This window comes from Cotesia typhae, unplaced genomic scaffold (assembly GCF_013202065.1).
Source record: "Cotesia typhae breed Kobodo isofemale line unplaced genomic scaffold, CoteBio_Ctyphae contig_4, whole genome shotgun sequence".
Classification (NCBI taxonomy): Eukaryota; Metazoa; Arthropoda; class Insecta; order Hymenoptera; family Braconidae; genus Cotesia; species Cotesia typhae.
In genome coordinates this window covers 9,252,257-9,257,941 of record NW_027423748.1, presented here as the reverse complement: position 1 = coordinate 9,257,941, position 5,685 = coordinate 9,252,257, and positions in this window count along the sequence as shown.

The window sequence follows — 5,685 nt, the reverse complement described above, 5'->3', positions numbered from 1 at the left end:
GCGGGGAGATGATATTTATTTCAATTTGAAAATTTAAATTTGTTATCATCTTTAAATTATTATTTCATTTAATTGACTAAATTGTGCTATTTTTAATATTGTTAATATTATCATTATTATTATTATTATTATTATTATTATTATTATTTTATTATTATTATTATATATGTTACAAAGGCTTATGATATTTAAAGTAATCTAGCTTTGATTTATGTTAATGTTATTATTATTAATTAACAGTACTTTAAATTTTATATAAATTTTGATCCGTAAAAAATTTACATTTTAAAAAAAAATTAAGGATCAATTGCCAAAAGTGCCTTTTAAATATATTCAAATATATTTTTCAAATGTAAACTTAAATAAATAATAAAAAAATTAAAATATATATGAATTTTTTTATTAATTGTTTTTTTTTTGCCGTTTTTTACTCCGATTCCTTTAAATTAAAATTAAAAAAATTTTTTTATCCAACAAAAAAAAAAAAATTAAGAATTTGTAAAAAAAAAAATTTTTTTTTGAATATTTAAAAAAATTTTTTACTCAAAAAAATTATACTTAAACTTAAATTTTTTCTATAAAAAAGTAAGAAGAAGTTACTTTATTATAATCTAAAACAATATATTTTTTAAATTATAAATTATAAGTAATTTAAGAGTAAAGTGAAAGACTTAAGACTATATAAAGACTGGAAAAAGTAGATTCAATACATCAACGTCTGTGTCCGCGAAACATTTATTTACTTTCCGAGTTACTACAGATGGTCAAGATCATCTATAAATGCTATCGACTATTTTTTATAATGCATTTTATTCTTAATTTTATTCTTGGCTGTATTTTATATTATACTTACCTCAAACGCGATTTCAAAACTGCTCTGTATTGAGACTGAGATTTAATAGTTCTATCAAGTAATGAGTGTAATAAATATCTCTAACTGGGAGTAAATAAACACATGCAAAATAATCCTAGTTCTATTTTAATTTTATTAGATATTTATTATTGTATTTTGAGATTAAAATTTTGTTTGTGTAATAAATTATTTACATAATTAATTTAGACTTATCAATTAGTTTTTTTTTTTTTATCAAATTATCAATATTTTAAAAAGTAAAATTACAACAAAGATATCTCTTGAGACTTTTAACTTAAAAAAACGAGATTTTAAATTCAATCTAAAACTTTTTTGCATTTTCTTTAGAAAATATTTAGTTATAAAAAGTTTAAATTCTTCCAAATTTTTATAGTTTTCACCCAAACTTATACAAGTATTAGCCAGCTAAAAATTACCTTTACAATAATTTCTGTTGTCAATAAAATTAATAAGAAAAAAATCAAACATTTATAATTGTTCTTCTATTGTTAAAAAATATATCTATCTATCAATTTCGCCAGCATGTTAATCGTTATTAATTACTGCGATGATACACTCCGTATTTAAAAAAGCCATAACGAAGCTGAGAGTATCATCAACAAGATAAAAATAAAATCTTCCTGACATTTCATATTGCTATATCAAAAATTCTAAATAATTTGTTCCTTTTATTAAATTAAAAAAATATAATCCACAAATTACTACAAATTCCCAATAAAATCTTAAACCAGCCGTAACTTAATCCCACAAAATAACTTATTTACGACGAAAGGGTCAATTGCAGTATCAATTTTCATTTTAACACCTTCTTATAAATAAAAAATAAACCAGACATTTTCATAGACGAAGATTAAATTTACAGCAAACTCACTGAATATTCCTCTGAACCTCCATAAATTTCCCATAAATAAATTTTGTCGCAATAAATTAATAGTACAGTTAAATTTGCATGTTCTTACTTCTAGCGAACTGTGAACCCATCAAACTAATAATTAGCCATCTAAAATTCCACCACAAGTTTATTCCAAAACTAGCAAAAAGCAAGCTTAAGAAATAAAACAATAAATCATTTAAAAAAACAAAGTTTCCCCTGTAAAGACATAGTTCACATTACGTATGATAGCTTCAGGCTGAAAACTGATAATCGACCAGCTGTGGTCCTTCATCCGTTTATTTATTTGTTCTCCAGAGCTTTCCTGCAAGATACTAATTCTTCTAAAACAAAGTCGAGCTAAAATAAAACAATTATTCCCGGAAACAACGTATCGTTTCTTCTCTAGTAGTGTATTTTGTGGGTTTTATTTTTACAGGCCACATATGATCCACTGATACGGATAGGTTACACACCTACACCTCCACATATCATCATCATCATCCATACATATATTTATATTTAATGGTACAGCAAGTGACACGGACCATTTGCCCGTCAGCGTCTATTAAAAAAATAATAAATACCCACACTGTCTCTATCACACATGTAAAGGTAAGTGTGTGTGAAGAAATTCATTTGTGGGTGTGTGAAGAATAGACAAATAACACAGAAAAAAAGTATTGGTTGGCACGCGAAGGCCGTTTTCATCGACTCGTGACGTCTTACGTCCTTGCTATTCTAATTCTGTATGATATTCTTCTTTTCTTCTTCTTCTTCTTCTTCTTCTTCTATATAATACTATTACTATTATAGCGAAGAATACTACTCACTATTACTCCTGATCTTTTATTCGGAAGCTGAAGCCCTCTCACGGCAAAGTAAAGCTTATTCGGCAAATACCTCGCTGCATTCCTCGCCCGTTTATTAACATATCCATGTCTCATGTCTATTCGATAGAAAGAGAGGAAGAAGAAGAAGAAGAAGAAGATTCAAAGCATGAAAAATAAGATACAAGTGTAAGAAACAGACAGAGTCTTCCTCTAGGACAGGGACAGGGGGAATAAAACAAGACCAAATTTTACTCTTTGTCCAGACGCACCGTTCTGCTTTTCTAACCCTCTTCTTCTCTTTCTTCTTCTCACTCCTCTACTTTCCCTATTCAATTAAGTGGCCTCGCATATTTATGTCCGCTACTGTATTCGATATTCCGTCGTCTTTTATTGTAACAAAGACACCTTAGTTAAGATCCGACGGTAGGACTAGAGACAGAGAGATAATACCGGTGTGTTGTTTTCAATTTTGCTTTGAGAATTTCTTGGATATACGCTTCTAGGTGTTTACATTGCGAACAGCCGTCGGCAATTTGGAGAGTTTAATTATCGGGTGTTGAGATATTTGGATTTTTACACAATTTTTAATGCACTTTTGATTTTCTCGAAATTTTTTATTTTTATGGTCTGTTATTTTTTAATTCAATAAGTTTTAAAATTTTTTAATTTTTATCCAAGATATGTCAATTAATTCTTAATAAATTATGACAAATTATGCTAAATATTTTTTAATAAATTTTTTTGGGACTTTAAAAATTTGTCAAATAATTACAGTAAAAAAAAAATTTTTTTTTCAAGCATTAAAACTTTAAATAATAATTATTATTCTATAAAAATTCTGAAATAATTAAAAAAAAAATTATTTATATTGTTTCATTTATCATTTGGCTTTTTATCAATTTTAAAATTAAAAATTAAATTTTTTTTAAACAATTAAAATTTTTTCCCACCATAATCTCCTTAATAAAATTGTCTTATTGAAAAAAATGAAATTTTCCGAACTTTGTTCTTTTTGTTGACAACCTCGAAACGGTTCTCGGTCCAGAAAAAGAAGCGAAGGGGGTTAAGCTGTCTATATGTATATGTATAATAAGAAAAGGACGTAGCATAAGAATAAGAAGCAATTCTTTGAAGCTTTTTGTCTACGGTTCTTTCTTAACATTATGCTTTTTATCCTCTTTATTTAATCTTAGTTGTGTTGTAGCGAGTTTAGTTGTAAGGTGGGTATAGTAGCGATACCTTAAGGCTGAATATATAAGGTATAACGTTTTATTCTTCTTTTTATCATGACACTTTTTCGTCGGGCGTACCGGTACGGCTGAGAAAAAAAATAATAACAAGTTTAAGAAGAAGAAAGAAGAAAGAAGATTGAACGGGGATGAGAATGAGGATGGGGACCCTCTGGAGGATGACGTCGTAACCGTTCTTTTGAGAGTATCTCCAACCGCGCTATCATTTACACTTAGCTACTGTTAAAATCCCTAAATTTTCTCACCTTCTCTTTTATATTTACACATTTATATATTTATACATTGCTCTTCTTTCTTGTTCGGTATCAAAATAATCTTGACTGAACAAAATAAAAATAAGAAGAAAAGTGAGCGAGTTAAAGGCTAAAGTATCTCACTAAGGGGCTGACAAAAGTATTTTTCCGACGATAGAGCGATTTGGTATCTTTAATTATAAAAACGGAATGACCCTCGGGATAATGAAAAAAAAATAAATTAATAGATATATCTGCTGAGAAAAAAGTGTTGAAGAAATAAAGGTAATCTTAATGTTCTCTAAGCTCATTAATTCGCTATTTAGATTTAAGGTCCCGGTGATTATTTTTAAGTACAAGTGTTTTTTTTTTTTTTTTTTTTTTTTTTTTTTATCCTTGGAAAGGAAAGCGAAGGTACGTGATCAGATATCGGCAGTAGACATTTATAATAATCGGGAATAGACATTTGGCAACAATTCCCGCGAGGGATGTGTGAGGTTTATGAGGCCGATTTGAATTCCCAGGGCATCGGGCGCCGTTCGAGTACCTCTTTGATTTAATAGCGAGCATCAACGGGCGCATACTTGACGGCTTGCTACTATACACTGAATTGCGACACTACTGTAAGTGTTGTCCTGTAGGATTGTATAGAATCTGTAGCCTGCGTTAGGTGTTTAATGGATGCTAAGTGTGTCTATTGATGTTTGGGTTTTCAAATTTGGGTCAAGTTAGATTTTTTTTTGGAGAAATGAGAGATTTGTAGGGAAAAAAAAATTTAGTCTACATATTTATAAGTCTTTTATAAAGTAGGAAAATTTTTTTAAGTTGGATTTTGATAATTAGTGAGATAATATTTTTATATCTTCAATTTTTAACCCAAAATTTTGAGTTTTTAATATTTTAATATAAAATTGAAATTTTGATATTTTTTATCAATTACTTTTTTAATTTATTAATTTATTGATTTTGTCTTGAGATTATATTTATTTCTTTTTTTTTTTCTAAGCTTTTATTGGAAACGATTCTGATAAAAAAATAAAGATTTTGCACGTTAAATTTTATAAATGTAAATTTTTATATTAAAAATGTAAATAAATTATGTTTATGTATTTTTTAATTCGCCATTCGGCTTATGGAGTCTCGGAATAAATTTTGATAAATAATATTAATTTTTTGTATTTAATGTATTGATTAAAAATTTTATACTACCAAAAATAATCAATTGTCTTATTTTAAATTAATTAGAACATATTTTTAAACTAAGAAATATTTTTCTGCTTTAATTTCACTAACTCAAATAATTTTTGTAATAAAATAAAATTATAGAAAAAATCCACTTGAATAATAATTAACATGGAAAATTTTCCTAGAACCCCATTACCAATTTCCTTTTTATAAATTACCTAAAATTTTATTACAACAACATATCTTCCCCCTGAGCAAGAGCACACTTGGAGCCGTAAAATGTCTATAAAGGTAGTTGTAGGCTGTAGGGGTAATGGTGAGGAAGAAAGAGCCATCATATATATATATATATATATATATATATATATATATATATATATATAAGTCTTATGATGTCGTACATGGGATCGAATATCATCCAGCTTCAGCTCAGCCGCTC